Source organism: Pelophylax lessonae (assembly GCF_965119305.1).
Source record: "Pelophylax lessonae genome assembly, chromosome: 8".
NCBI lineage: Eukaryota > Metazoa > Chordata > Amphibia > Anura > Ranidae > Pelophylax > Pelophylax lessonae.
Window position 1 is genome coordinate 25,880,908 of NC_138775.1, and position 16,370 is coordinate 25,897,277.

Sequence of the window (16,370 nt, forward strand, 5' to 3'; positions counted from 1 at the left end):
GACCCCTCCCTCCTGTTGAATGCAGCTTGCTATGGGGGAACCCGACCTGAGTCACAGCTCCCTGTGTCTATTCTGACACAGAGCCACGACCCGGCCCCGCCCCCTCTCTCTCCTAATGGGCTGAATGATTTTGATTGACAGCAGTGGGAGCCAATCGTGCCATGCTGCTGTCCTAGCCAATGAGGAGGGGAGTCCCAGGCAGCGTATACACTTCTGCAATATCGCTGGATAAAGACGGGCTCATAGACATACAATAGAATGCACCTTCTGTCTTTACAATCCCTTTAAGCCAAGGTATAAGGAGTCACTGAACTAGGTACTAGGTACTGGCTCCAGTGATGCATATTTGGCCTTAATTATTTTTTTTATACACAGAGGTTCATTTCTATATGATATTCAGGACTGGATTTATTTTATTTGTATTTTGGGTAGGGATTTCAACATGATGTAACCACTTAAGCGATTCGGCACTGCGTGAATTTAACGGACAATTGCGCGGTCGTGCGACGCTGTACCCAAACAAAATGGATGTCCTTTTTTTCCCACAAACAGAGCTTTCTTTTGGTGGTGTTTGATCACCTGTGCGATTTTTACTTTTTGCGCTATAAACAAAAAAAGAGCGTAAATTTTGCAAAAATAACAATATTTTTCACATTTTTTTATATGAAATTCCCCCCAAAAAAAAGTAAAAATCAAAATTTTTCAACATTTTCGGCCAATTTGTTTTATGCTACATATGTTTGGTAAAAAAAAATTGCAAAAAGCATATTTTGATTGGTTTGCGCAAAAGTTATCGCGTTTACAAACAAAGGGAAAGATTTTTGTCATTTTTGTTGTTTTTTTTTTAACGCGCAATGGCGGCGATCTGCGATTTGTTTGCGGTACTGCGACATTGCAGTGGACAGATCGGACCCTTGACTGACATTTTTGACACTTTTGGGGTTACCAGTGACATTTCTACAGTAATCAGTGCTATACATATGCACTGTTACTGTAAAATTACACTGGCAGTGAAGGGGTTAACTTTTTTTTGAGAGGGAGGGATTATGTGTGTCCTAGGGGCGTGTCTCTAACTGTGATTGGCTGTGGCTTGAGGTGTATGCACAGTGATCAACGGTTCTACATAGTAGAACCGTATGATCACCATTCATACACAGGGGAGAATGACATTAGCCGCCTGCCTTTCTCCCTCTGCACCGACGATCGCCGAGTGACCGGCGGACATCGGGTCCGCCGGTCACACGCGCGGGGGGTCCGTGACCGCGCGGGAGCGCGCCTCCGGGGGCGCGCGGGAGCTCCCTAGACCCTCACAGGCTAGCGACGTAGTATTACGTCGCTCTGCCTGTGAGGGGCTGACCGCCGCAGTAAATAGTCGTGCGGCGGTCGGCAAGCGGTTAAGCTTTATTAAAAATTGGATATCTGGCCTTGGTATACAATGTTGTATTATTCTCAGGGGCAGGGCTGGGACGAGAGGTGGGCAGGAGGGGTGGCTGCCCTTGGCACTGTGGTATCATGTGAGGTGGGGGGGACACAAGGAGATTGGGGGAGGGGATATGTGTTGAAAAGGGGGGGTGTGGCAGTGAGTAAGTATTGTTCTAGGAAATATGGGGGGTGCTAAGAGTGGTGATCTAGGGGGATCTGTGTTTGGAGGGGTGATGGGGAAGAAGATTTGTGCTGGGAGGGAGGGAGGGATCTGAAGTGGGGGGGGGGGCGCAGTTTTGCATGTTCGCCCTGGGCTCAAGATGACCTTCTCCCGAGTCTGCTCGGGGGAACATAGTGGCATGCCAAAATGGAGTGAGAAGTTAGGTAGTCACCAGCACTCCAAATACAGTAAATGCATATCACATATTTACATTGTGAACACAATGTAACATAAGTCCAAGAATACTGATGTTTTGAGGCTTCACAGGGTCCCTTCCTCAAGGCAACATATTGACTCCATGTCACCTTCAGGAAGAGACTGTTGTTTTCTGAGGTGGCATCAGGTAGAAACATCCTTCCATTCAGGTAAGTGAGGATAGCTCCCAACTGTCCCTGATTTGGAATGGAGTCCCTCTTTCCCCCTCATTTGTCCCTTATTTTGGTCTGATCTATATATTTGTATATAAAATACACCACTTATCTATCAAAAAGTGTTTCCCAGTGCTAAACCTTTCATACAATTTCTATATTGCTGCATTTGAAAGTATCAAAAGCCAAAATAAAGGAATAGTAGTGGTGAAAAAAAAAGCACTTGTGAGTTTAACCAATCATTTTTTTTGTACAATTCTCCTTAGAGGGGGGCGTGACAGGGGGTGTGTCCTATGCCTACAAACTTTTGCTAATAGGTGTCCCTCGTTCCCATCTAAAAATGTTGGGAGGTATGTGTATGTGTGTGAGGGGACATGGCAAAAAAAAACTGATTGAAGTTCCAAAACTTTTACTATGTATAAAAAATTTGGCTTTTGATACCTTCACTATGCCTACCAACATTGATTATTTTTAATCATCATGCTGCTAGCATTAGAAAGTTGATAGAAAGTTTATTATACATACAGTATCTCACAAAAGTGAGTACACCCCTCACATTTTTGTAAATATTTTATTATATCTTTTCATGTGACAACACTGATGAAATGACACTTTGCTACAATGTAAAGTAGTGAGTGTACAGCTTGTATAATAGTGTAAATTTACTGTCCCCTCAAAATAACTCAACACACAGCCATTAATGTCTAAACTGCTGGCAACAAAAGTGAGTACACCCCTAAGTGAAAATGTCCAAATTGGGCCCAAAGTGTCAATATTTTGTGTGGCCACCATTATTTTCCAGCACTGCCTTAACACTGTTGGGCATGGAGTTCACCAGAGCTTCACAGGTTGCCACTAGAGTCCTCTTCCACTCCTCCATGATGACATCACAGAGCTGGTGGATGTTAGAGACCTTGTACTCCTCCGCCTTCCATTTGAGGATGCCCCAGAGATGCTCAATAGGGTTTAGGTCTGGAGACATGCTTGGCCGTCCATCACCTTTACCCTCAGCTTCTTTAGCACGGCAGTGGTCGTCTTGGAGGTGTGTTTGGGGTCATTATCATGTTGGAATACTGTCCTGCTGTCCAGTCTCTGAAAGGAGGGGATCATGCTCTGCTTCAGTATGTCACAGTACATGTTGGCATTCATGGTTTCCTCAATGAACTTTAGCTCCCCAGTGCCGGCAGCACTCATGCAGCCCCAGACCATGACACTCCCTCCACCATGCTTGACTGTAGGCAAGACACACTTGTCTTTGTATTCCTCACCTGGTTGCCGCCGCACACGCTTGTCACCATCTGAACCAAATACGTTTATCTTGGTCTCATCAGACCACAGGACATGGTTCCAGTAATCCATGCCCTCAGTCTGCTTGTCTTCAGCAAACGGTTTGCTGGCTTTCTTGTGCATCATCTTTAGAAGAGGCTTCCTTCTGGGACGACAGCCATGCAGACCAATGTGATGCAGTGTGCAGCGTATGGTCTGAGCACTGACAGGCTGACCCCCCCACCCCTTCAACCTCTGCAGCAATGCTGGCAGCACTCATACGTCTATTTCCCAAAGACAACCTCTGGATATGACGCTGAGCACGGGCACCCAACTTCTTTGGTCGACCATGGCGAGCCCTGCTCTGAGTGGAACCTGTCCTGTTAAACCCCTGTATGGTCTTGGCCACTGTGCTGCAGCTCAGTTTCAGGGTCTTGGCAATCTTCTTATAGCCTAGGCCATCTTTATGTAGAGCAACAATTCTTTTTTCCAGGTCCTCAGAGAGTTCTTTGCCATGAGGTGCCATGTTGAACTTCCAGTGACCAGTATGAGAGAGTGAGAGCGATAACACCAAATTTAACACACCTGCTCCCCATTCACACCTGAGACCTTGTAACAATAATGAGTCACATGACACTTGGGAGGGAAAATGGCTAATTGGGCCCAATTTGGACATTTTTAATTAGGGATGTACTCACTTTTGTTGCCAGCGGTTTAGACATTAATGGCTGTGTGTTGAGTTATTTTGAGGGGACAGAAAATTTACACTGTTATACAAGCTGTACACTCACTACTTTACATTGTAACAAAGTGTAATTTCTTCATTGTTGTCACATGAAAAGGTATAATAAAATATTTACAAAAATGTGAGGGGTGTCCACACTTTTGTGAGATACTGTACTTTTTTTTAAACAGTTTTTTTTACATTTCTTCAGGTTACCTGGTTTCTTGCCTAGGCAAATAATGTCGTACATCCAAGGAGTCTTAAGGAGGGGAGGAGGGGTTTTTTCAGCTAAGCACACTTTTTTTGCATGTATGCTTGAGCTAAGGGCAGATGGATTTCCAGGAAGTTAAGGCTACATGAATCATTTGCCATAAGATGGCCACAGCCAGAAATGCTGGGGGGGGGTTCAAAATTACTTCTCAATTAAATAAAGCATGGAGACATAAATGGATTGGGGGAGGGTTGCTTTTGAACATTAAAAATGAATTAAATAGTGTTTTTAGGTTGTGGTGCTCAGATGTAGTGAAGATCAGCTTTAAGTTTTTTTTTTTTTTTATTGCATATCTAATTTAGTTTAATAAGTCAGAAGGTTTTTTAATCTTAATGCATTCTATGCATAAGGCCTCATGCACACTGGACGTTATCAAACCATCAGGAAAAAGCTGTAGTTGTAGAAGTTTTTCAGCTTTTTTGCAGTAGCAATTTTCAGCGTTTTTTTTTACCTTTTTTTCAGCTGTAGAGTTTTTTAGCTTTTTTATTTTTTTTTTTAGCAAAGCTATACTCCCACAAAAGCTTATGGCTCAAAAACATTGATAAATGCTGAATAGTCGCGTTTTTTGGCGTTTTTAAGCTTTTTCCAGAGTTAGAGCATTTTTACAGCTGAAAGACGCCTCTTACAACCCACCTGAGACCTTATAACACTAACGAGTCACGTGATTCCGGGGAGGGAAAATGGCTAATTGGGCCCAATTTTGATATTTTTAATTAGGGGTGTACTCACTTTTGTTGCCAGCAGTTTAGACATTAATGGCTGTGTGTTGAGTTATTTTGAGGGGACAGCAAATTTACACTGTTATACAAGCTGTACACTCACTACTTTACATTGTAGCCTGTGTGCGCATGGAAACATAGGACAACATGCTGGGGAGTTTATTGGCTGCAGAAAAAAAAACGTCTGATGCCAAAAAAAGCAGCTGCACACTATTGCGATGCGGGAACAGTGCAAATCTACTGCGTGTTCCCGCACCGCATCCGCAGCACAGGCAGTTCAAACTGCCATATGCGATACGCTGGGGGTGTCAATTCAAAGTTAACAACACCCCCAGATCAGATCGCATATTGCAGTGCGATCTGACAGTTCGCACAGGAATCGGATCGCACTATTGTGAACCACCATGCGATCCGATTCTTCTGCGGACCAAAAAAAGGGTCCTGTGCGTGTTCACTGCGATTGCGGTGCGAATTCGGCCATACAAACTGTATGGCTGAATTTGCACCGCACAGAGATCGCATGTAATTTTAGGAGCAGTGCGCTCCGAATCATATGCGATCTCTGTCATCACAATAGTGTGAACCGGCACTAAAAACGTCCAGTGTGCATGAGGCCATAGTGCCGGTTCACATTTCTGCGATGACAGAGATCGCATTTAATTCGGAGCGCACTGCTCCTAAAATTACATGCGATCTCTGTGCGGTGCAAATTCAGCCATACAGTTTGTATATCTGAATTTGAAGCGCAATCGCACCAAACACGCACAGAACCCTTTTTTTGGTCCACAGCAGAATCGGATCGCATGGTGGTTCACACTAGTGCGATCCGATTCTGTGCAAACTTTCAGATTGCACTGCGATATTCAATCTGAGCTGGGGGTGTGGTTAACTCCTAATTGACACCCCCCAGCGTATCGCATATGGCAGTGTGAACTGCCAGGGGTGCGGATGCAATGCGGGAACACGCTGTATATTCGCAGCGTTCCCGCATCGCAGAAATGTTAAACGGCACTTAAAGCGGTAGTATCCCGCTTTTTGACACTTTTACCTACAGGTAAGCCTATAATAAGGCTTACCTGTAGGTACAAATAATATCTCCTAAACCGGCATGGTTTAGGAGATATTTACAGTGCATGCAGCCGCTCTCGCGAGCGGCGCATGCGCTCTGAAGGTCCGAGGGGACCTTCAATTAATTTGCCGGGAGCTTGCCGGAAAAATCACTCCCGCGCGCATGCGCGGGAGTGACGTCATCGCGGCTCCGGCCAATCACTGCGCCGGAGCCGCCGAACCCGGAAGAGACGGCGAGGGATCATGGCAGTGCCCGCAGCGATGTCCGGGGGTCCGTGTCGGGGCTTCGTTCTAAGGTAAGTTACACATAATGGGCTAGTATGCGATGCATACTAGCCCATTATGCCTTTGTCTTGCAGGTTTTTTTTTTTTTTTTTTAACCAGGGTTTACAACCGCTTTAAGATAAAAAACCTGTTGTGTGCAAAAGCCCCCCCTTGGCCCCCCTAATACTTACCTGAGGTCCCTCTCTGTCCAGCAATGTCCACGAGTGTCTCAGCCATCCGATATTATCCCTCCTGATTGGATGAGACACAGCAGTGGCAGCCAATGGCCAATCAAAGTGAGCTAACCAATCAGGAGAGAGAGGGGGGGCGGGGCTCCGGATCTGAATAGACACAAGGAGCTATGACTCGGCTAGGGTGCCCCCGTAGCAAGCTGCTTGATGTGGGGGCACTCAACAGGAGGGAGTGGCCAGGATCACAGAAGAGGGACCCGAGAAGAGGAGGATCGGGGCTGCTCTGTGCAAACCCAACTGCACAGAGGAGGTAAGTATAACATGTTTGTTATTTTTATAGGGAAAAAATGAGATTTTACAATCACTTTAAATGGCAATTTATTATCCATCTGGAGTTCAGCTTTTGGCCCCATGATGGTCTGTAGCTGGGTTATGAGTATACAGAGGGATGGAGTAATCTCCGATGAGTGAAACGCGTACACATCGAGGTCCCTTTTCTATAAATGAATAGCAGGTGTGAGGACTATGTGACTTCCTTCATGTCTGCAGCTCACCCACAACCGCAGACAACCCGGCTTACAACAGACTCCAACACTAATTAGGAAAATGAGATTTCACAACTGTTATCTGTGCGATCAGCAAGAAGATGGAAAACCTTGTGTTAACTACTTAAGCCCCGGAAGGTTTTACCCCCTTCCTGACCAGGCCCTATTTTGCGATTCGGCACTGCGTTGCTTTAACGGACAATTGCGCGGTCGTGCGACGCTGTACCTAAACGAATTTGAAGTCCTTTTTTTCCCACAAACAGAGCTTTCTTTTGGTGGTATTTGATCACCTGTGCGATTTTTTTTATCATGCGCTATAAACAAAAAAAAAAGCAACAATTTTGCAAAAATAACAATATTTTTCACATTTTTTTATATGAAATTCCCAAAAAAATGTAAAAATCAAAATTTTTTAACATTTTTGGCCAATTTTTCTGCTACATATGTTTGGTAAAAAAAATCACAATAAGCGTACTTTGAATGGTTTGCGCAAAAGTTATTGCGTTTACTAACTAAGGGAAAGATTTTTGTCATTTTTGTTGTTTTTTTTTTTTAACGAGTAATGGCGGCGATCTGCGATTTTTTTTGCGGAACTGCGACATTGCGGAGGACAGATCGGACCCTTGACTGACATTTTTGACACTTTTGGGGTTACCAGTGACATTACTACAGTAATCAGTGCTATACATATGCACTGTTACTGTAAAAATGACACTGGCAGGGAAGGGGTTAACTTTATTTGGGAAGGAGGGGTTAAGTGTGTCCCTAGGGGTGTGTTTCTAACTGTGCAGGGATGTGGCTTTACATGTAACAGCAGAGATCAACGGTCCTACATAGCAGGACCTTATGATCTCTGCTGTTACACAGGGGAGAATGACAGGCGGCTTTGTTCACATTAGTCGCCTGCCTTTCTCCCTTCACAGCGGACGATCGCGAGTGACCGGCGGACATCGGGTCCGTCGGTCACACGCACGGAGGTGTCCGTGAACGAGCCGGGGCGGGAGCTTGCCCCCTATTGGCTTACAGGCTAGTGACGTACCCATACGTCACTTTGCCTGGCCGGGGCTGACCGCCGCAGTATATGTACTTGCGGCGGTCGGCAACCGGTTGAAGCAGACCCCCGCTCCCTTATAAACCTGACTACAATAATACAAGAGGACTGATTTACTAACACTGGAGAGTGTAAAATCTGGTGCAGCTCTGCATAGAAACCAATCAGCTTCCAAGTTTTATTGTCAAGGCTTAACTGAGCAAGCTGAAGTTAGAAGCTGATTGGCTCCCATGCACAGCTGCACCAGATTTAACACTCTCCAGGTTTAGTAAATCAGCCCCCATGAATGTAAAACAAAAAGTAAAGGTAAAAAAAAAATAAATAAAAAACAAACATATCTATACTTACCTGCTCTGTGCAATCAAATCTCCCAAAGCGGCCACAAATCTCCTCCCACCGGTGCTCCTGGCCCCTCCTCTCTGTCCAGTGCTTCCCATGGGGGCACTTGTGTATGCTCGCTACCGAGTCCCGCTGCTGCGTCCATTGACACAGACAGTGGGCCGCGGCCCCGCCCCCTCGTATACCTCCCAACTTATTGAACAACGGACACCTATTAGCAAAAGTATGTAGGCATAGGACACACCCCCCTGCCACACCCCCTTAAAGGAGAATTATAAAAAAAAAAAAAAGATTAGTTAAACGCACAAGTGATTTTTTCTACCACTATTATTCCTTTAATCTGGCTTTTGAAATTTACAAATGCAGCAATTTAGAAGTTGGATGAAAGGTTTAGCACTGGGAAACACTTTTTGAATGATAAAAAGTGCATTTTATATACAACTATATAGATCAGACCAAAATGAGGGACAAATGAGGAGGAAAGAGGGACAGAGGGACTTTGTTCCAAATCAGGGACAGTCATTTGTGAGGTCAGGCACTGATGTTGGAGTGAAGGCCTGGCTCACAGTCTCCGCTTTAATTCATCCCAAAGGTGTTCTATGGGTTCGTGGTCAGGACTCTGTGCAGGCCAGTCAGGTTCCTCCACCACAAACTCGCTCATCCATGTCTTTATGGACCTTGCTTTGCGCACTGGTGCTCAGTCATCCCCAAACTGTTCCCACAAAGTTGGGAGCATGAAATTCACTGGAACTAAGGGGCCAAGCCCAACCCCTGAAAAACAACCCCCACACCATAATCCCCCCTCCACCACATGATTTGGACCAGTGCACAAAGCAAGGTCCACAAAGACATGGATGAGCGAGTTTAGGGTGGAGGAACTTGACTATCCTGACCTCAACCCGATAGAACACCTTTGGGATGAATTAAAGCAGAGACTGCGAGCCAGGCCTTCTCATCCAACATCAGTGCCTGACCTCACAAATGCGCTTCTGGAAGAATGGTCAAACATTCCCATAGACACACTCCTAAACCTTGTGGACAGCCTTCCCAGAAGAGTTGAAGCTGTTATAGCTGCAAAGGGTGGGCCAACTCAATATTGAACCCTACGGACTAAGACTGGGATGCCATTAAAGTTCATGTGCGTGTAAAGGCAGGCGTCCCAATACTTTTGACAATATATTGTATGGGGTTGATAGAACTAGGCTTTAGAGGTTCTCAGGAAAAAGATTTTGGTGTGGTCAGAGGTTTATAAAAAATTGCCAAAAGAGTGATAAAGAAAGAAGAACTATCTGTGTTTTCCCCAGTGACTAATCACCATTTCCCTTTCCTGCTTGTAGCTTATTAATAAAGAGTAACACCGCTTTTGTCAAGAAAAAAACAATCCCCTCTGGCTGATAAATGCACATTACAAGAATTTTTAACAAACTTTGTATCAGATTTCTATTTCTGCTCTGAAGGAATAGCGGATTGTTTCACCATGCCCTGTGCAGATCGATTTTGAGGGGGGTCTAGGTTTATTATTATCACCTGGTGCACTCTCAGTGTCCTAATGAGAATAGTTGCAGGGTCTGCATCCCTTTAGCAGCAATAAACCCTTAGGGAGTTCCTGATATCCATATAGCAGGAAGTGCCTAAAATCTGACTCATATCTTAGTGCAGACTTCTGGGAAAATCAGTGAGCCAATCACACAAGCAGACATTTTTGGAGGCATTCTGTACAATGGGATGCAGGCAGTGCCATCTTAAGAGCATTAAAGGGCCCCGGACAATGCAGTGCACTGGGGCCCCGCCTACACAATCACTCACGAGAATAAAAATGCAAATTATCGATAAGGCGATATTTATTGGTACAGCAGTGCCAGGCTAATGACAGCTTCCAAGTTCCGCGGCTGGGTCCAGTGAGCTCACATGGACGGGAGTCAGACTTGACTGTCCTGTGTGCACCTGTTCCTGTGGAGGTGGACAGGCATTCCTGCAGTTGTGGGCTCCCCTCCACGGCCCAAGTGGCCCGACAGCAGCACAGGGCCGACAGGCTCTTGCCACCTGCTAAGTTCAGCGGCGAAATGCAAACAGGAATTGGGGCTAATGCTTGGCTGGGTCGCTGGGCAGGTGGGGCCCCCCCGGGAAAGTGGGGCCCCCGGGCAACTGCCCAGCATGCCCATTTGGTAAGAAGGACGCCTCCAGGCTGTCATATTGCATTGAATTTTACAGATAATTACAGTGCTGCAGATTGAAAAAGAAAGGTCATTTTTTTAACCCTTTCACTGCCAGATCCGTATGTCATATGGAGTTGACAGCGGGGGGGGGGGGGGGGTTCGGGTTTCACACACAATCCGTTGTTCTTTCTGGAGTTAGCACAGAGCTACTGTGTTCCTCCTATTTAGGATCACAGGTCTCTGTGTTGATTCCACAAGCCCACCCCCCTCACAGTTAGAAAACACCCTCTAAGCATACACTTAACCCTTTGATCGCCCCGTTCCCTGCCAGTGTCATTATTACAGTAACAGTGCATATTTTTAGCACTGATTATTGTAGTAATGTCACTGCTCCGACTTAGAAAAAGGGTCCGGAGCTTCTTTGGGGCGAACCGGAGCGACCGTCATAGACTTCAATGTTATGAAGTCCGTGCCGGCCGCTCCGAGGTTGCGGCGCGCTGCTCGCACCGCGACCTCAGAGGTCGCCCCGGGAAGTCGGATCGCCCCAGTGTGAACGGGGCCTTAAAATCACAGATCGCCGCCATTACTAGTAAAAAATAAATAAATAAATAAAAATGACATAAATCTTTCCCATAGTTTGTAGACACAATAACCATTGCGCAAACCAATATAAAAAATACACTTATTAGGATTTTTCTTTTTTTTTTTTACCAAAAATATGTAGCAGAATACAAATTGGCTTAAAATGATGAAAAAATTTGATTTTTACATTTTTTTTTTTTTATTTTTTATTGGGAATGTTATATAGCAGAAAGTGAAAAATATAGTTTTTTTGTTTTTTGTGTTGTTTTATTTTGTTTTGTTTATAGCGCAAAAAATAAAAAAATCGCCCCGGTGATCAAATACCACCAAAAGAAAGCTCTATTTGTGGGGGGAAAAAGGACTTCAATTTTATTTGAGTACAGTTTCGCAATTGTCAGTTAAAGCAACGCAGCACCGAATCGCAACAAATGGCCTGGTCATTAAGGGGGGTAAAACCTCCCGGGGCTGAAGTGGTTAAGGACAGTAAAGACAGCCTGTCTTTCAACGACTCTCCTAATTACATTCTAGAACCTCGGCATCATCTTTGGCTTTTCTGTGAACGTCAACCTGGACGATACTTGACAGTTGTTGTGTCTTCAGGAAAAGATCAAAACAAGGACGAGTGTTTGGCTCTCAGCTGAGCAGTTAAACAAGGCGAGTGTTGAAGAGAAATGTGTAATGAAGTGCAGACCAGACGCTAAACCCGGCAGTTTCCAGTAAACAAAACCTCATCAGCTTGCAGCTTGAACTGATCTGAAAGTCAAATAAAGCCTAGGGCTGTTCTGCTGATCAAGGAGCCAAGGAAAAAATAATCCTGCAAATATAGTCTGTGCTTCTTCCCGAGTCCAAGATCAGCAGAGAAACAAAGTGTGAGGCTTACGACCTATCTACGCGTTTTACATATATTTTACATATGAGCCACTGCAAACCTTCTGGGTGCGGAGACTAGAGCACTGCAGACCTATTGCTTGGGTGTGTGTGTGCCAGGGACCAAAGAGTTTGCCTGCCATACTGGAACCCAAGCTGGAGGGACCCAACGCTGAGAGAGCTTGCAGTCAGGGAAAGCCAGTGAGGTAACATTCGTGAGGACTGGGACTTCTGAAACAGCTGACAGACAAGCATATGAGACTGGACCTGTTGCCTGTCAGGCCTGGTGGGCAGAAATATTACATTTAATCTTTCCTACACACAGTTAGCGCAATAGATGATGCTCTTCACTCAGCAGGCCATCTGTTTTTTAATACACTCAGCTACACATGCACCACCTACGCAAGGGCCCCAACGAAAGCCGGCCAAAATTGACAGTTAAGCATCAAGTACTTTGCTGTAGCTTCCAGGGGTATCCCCTTAGTTAGGAAAGCATACACCCACTCACTATTAGGGCAGTATGCGTAGTGTGCACATAAGGACCTTTACTTTCTTGGATTGTTGATGCCAATGCTTTAACCCTGTCTGCACCAGTTATAGTCAGGGTTAACATTGCTACAGCTAAACTTTCCGCCAGTTTATAGGTTAGTGCTCATTTATCTAGTATAGCATTTTTAAATCTGTTTAATTGATTGTTGAAAGATTTATGCATGTAACCGCATTTCTTCATAACAACTATTGAATTTATCAACAGTTGCTTGGCCTATTTTTAGTGTAGTGCTATAGAGTGTATCATACTAATGCGTAAGTTACTCAGGTGTGAGCAGCCTTTAACCAACAACCAGTTGTGTAGGTGGGGATCGAGCACCTGTAGGAGTTGTGACAGAACAGAGAACCCAGCATCACCAGCGGCTCCTGCAGGAATAAGCACAACAATAGCAGCATAGCCTTTAAAAAATTGCAAGTACAGAAGAATATCTGTTGATCTGCCAGAAATCCGGTGTGCTCCTAACTTCCTGTTTGAGCGGACAGCACAGTGCCTCTGCTGCACCGAAATCCCAAGCAGTGTTGTCAGCCCTGCCCTGTTCTTGCCTGTTGGACTACAAAATACCCCCCCCAACCCCCTTTATCTACATAACATAAAGAGGAGGTGTTCTGTAGTCCAGCAGGTGAAAACTGGACAGGAATGATAACACTGCTTGGAATTTCAGATACATGCATTGTATTTGTGTTCTGATATCGCATTCAAAGTAATACTTAGCACACGATTTACGTTAATTTACATTGTCCCTTCTATTTCTGTATATGGACGATGGCACTGTAATTATTTAAAAAAAAAAAATCCTAAATACCTTTTTTCCTTTTCGATATACAGCTGTCACATGACCCAGCTCTCTCCCAGCCTGTCTGCAGGGAAACAAAAGCAGGAGGAGCTTCTAGTCCTCTGCTGCTGGTCACATGTTCAAAATAAAAAAACAGCCTTAGGAATACAGATTAAAATAAATAATTAATATCAAAAAATTGTTTTAAATTGTCATAAAAATATATATTTATATTTATCATATCAAATCATATCAAATATGTATTATTTTTTGGCAATACCATAGTGTGGGCGAATTTTTCCCAGTCACAGCCTGTGTCACGCCCCTCCAGCCTGTGTCTTAGAATAACAGAAGGTGAAGCCTCCATTAATCTACATGCAATATCCCACCCTATTGTGTTTAGCTGGTTAGTGGTCATAGAGGAGGAGGGAGGGAGTGGGCTGTCATTTTCCGCTGTGTATACACCCACATGTGTGACTCTATAGTCACATGGGCTGCTCAGATGTGATAGGTAGGAAATGCTCAGCATAGAAACTCACTGAAAACTGAGCATGTGCAGAGTTGCCACCACAGCTGTAAAATCCTTAGCTGAATTGGGGACATGGACAGAAGGGGGCGATAGAGAGCAGCAGGATCAACTAGGTTTTTTTTTTTACAGAATACAGAAAACGAATCTCATAGTGACTATGAACAGCATGTAATACCACATTTATTAATCCTTTTTTATGATGTGGGTTTAATGACACTTTAACCACTTCTGGACCTGAAGATTTCCCCCCTTAATGACCAGGCCATTTTTTGCGTTTCGGAACTGCGTTACTTTAACAATTGCGCAGTCATGCGATGCTGTACCCTAAAAAAATTGATGTCCTTTTTTTCCCACAAATTTAACTTTCTTTTGGCGGTATTTGATCACCTCTGCGATTTTTATTTTTTGCGCTATAAACAAAAAAATTGAGACAATTCTGAAAAAAAAAACAATATTTTTCACATTCTGCTATATAACATTCCCAAAAAAAAAAATTTGTAAAAATCAAATTTTTTCATCATTTTAGGCCAATTTATATTCTGCTACTTATTTTTGGTAAAAAAAAAAAAAAAAATCCCAATAAGCGTATTTCGATTGGTTTGTGCAAAAGTTATCCTGTCTACAAACTAGGGGAAAGATTTCTGTCATTTTTATATATTTCTTTTTTTTACTAGTAATGATCTGCGATCTTTAGTGGGACTGGGACATTGTGGCGGACAGATCGGACCCCTAACTAACATTTTTGACACTTTTGGGGGTACCAGTGACATTACTACAGTAACCAGTGCTAAAAATATGCACTGTTACTGTAATAATGACACTGGCAGGGAAGGGAAGGGGTTAACCCGTGGGGCAATCAAATGGTTAAATGTGAGCCTAGGGTGTGTTTTTTAACTGTGGGGGGGATTGGCTTATGGAATCAATATAGAGACCTGTGTTCCCAAATAGGAGGATCACAGACGCTCTGTGTTCATTCCAGGAGAACAACGGTACTTGAAATCCCAAGCAGTGTTGCCAGCCCTGTCCAGATCTTATCTGATGGGCTACATAAACCGCCCCTCTCCTCATCTACAAACATAAATTGGAGGTGTTCTGTAGTCCAGCAGGTGAAAACTGGCCAGGCTGATAACACTGCTTGGAATTTCACCTATAGCCACCATATATGTGTTCTGATATCACATTTAACCACTTGCTGCAAAACCAGGTACCTGTAGGTCATTTTGCTTCAAGTGGTTATACTGGAATGATACTGGGTTATACTGGGATGATATGCAGCTGCAGGCATCACCCCGCTACCATTTTTTTTAGAGCGGACGGTCGGCTTTCTTGTATTAACAACCGATGCAGCTAAGCAGATGCTCGGCCGTTATCACCAGCAGCGGGAGGAGACGTCCCCTCTCCCGCCGCCTTCCGCCGTTCCACCCAGGCTCTCCCATCCCACGGGGAGACCTGAGCGGCCAGCCGCCACGTCCGCCAGCTTGCCTGGAGACCCGAACTAAGCCGAAATCCGCTTTGATCGTGTCTTGGATGTAGTAACCTGGAAGCGACGTCACTTCCGGTCTACTGGAGTCTTAACCACTTAAGCCCCGGAAGATTTTACCCCCTTCCTGACCAGGGCCTATTTTGCGATGCGGCACTGCGTGACTTTAACGGACAATTGCGCGGTCGTGCGACGCTGTACCTAAACGAATTTGGCGTCCTTTTTTTCCCACAAACAGAGCTTTCTTTTGGTGGTATTTGATCACCTGTGTGATTTTTTGGTCATGCGCTATAAACAAAAAAAGAGCGTAAATTTTGCAAAAATAACAATATTTTTCAAATTTTTTTATATGAAATTCCCCCAAAAAAATGTTAAAAATCTAAATTTTTTAACATTTTAGGACAATTTTTTTTACCATATGTTTGGTAAAAAAAATCGCAAAAAGCGTATTTTGATTGGTTTGCGCAAAAGTTATTGCGTTTAATAACAAAGGGAAAGATTTTTGTAATTTTTTTTGCTTTTCGTTTTTTAACGCGTAATGGCGGCGATCTGCGATTTTTTTTGCGGGACTGCGACATTGGGGCGGACAGATCGGACCCTTGACTGACATTTTTGACACTTTTGGGGTTACCAGTGATATTACTACAGTAATCAGGGCTATACATATGCACTGTTACTGTAAAATGACACTGGCAGGGAAGGGGTTAACTGTATTGGAGAGGGAGGGGTTAAGTGTGTCCTAGGGGCGTGCTTCTAACTGGGATTGGCTGTGGCTTGATGTGTAAGAACAGTGATCAACGGTCCTACATAGTAGAACCATTTGATCTCCATTCTTACACAGGGGAGAATGACAGGCAGCTTTGTTTACACTAGCCGCCTGCCTTTCTCCCGATGTCACGGACGATCGCGAGTGCCCGGCGGACATCGGGTCCGCCGGGCACACGCACGGGAGGGTCAGTGACCGCGTGGGAGCGGGAGCACGCCTC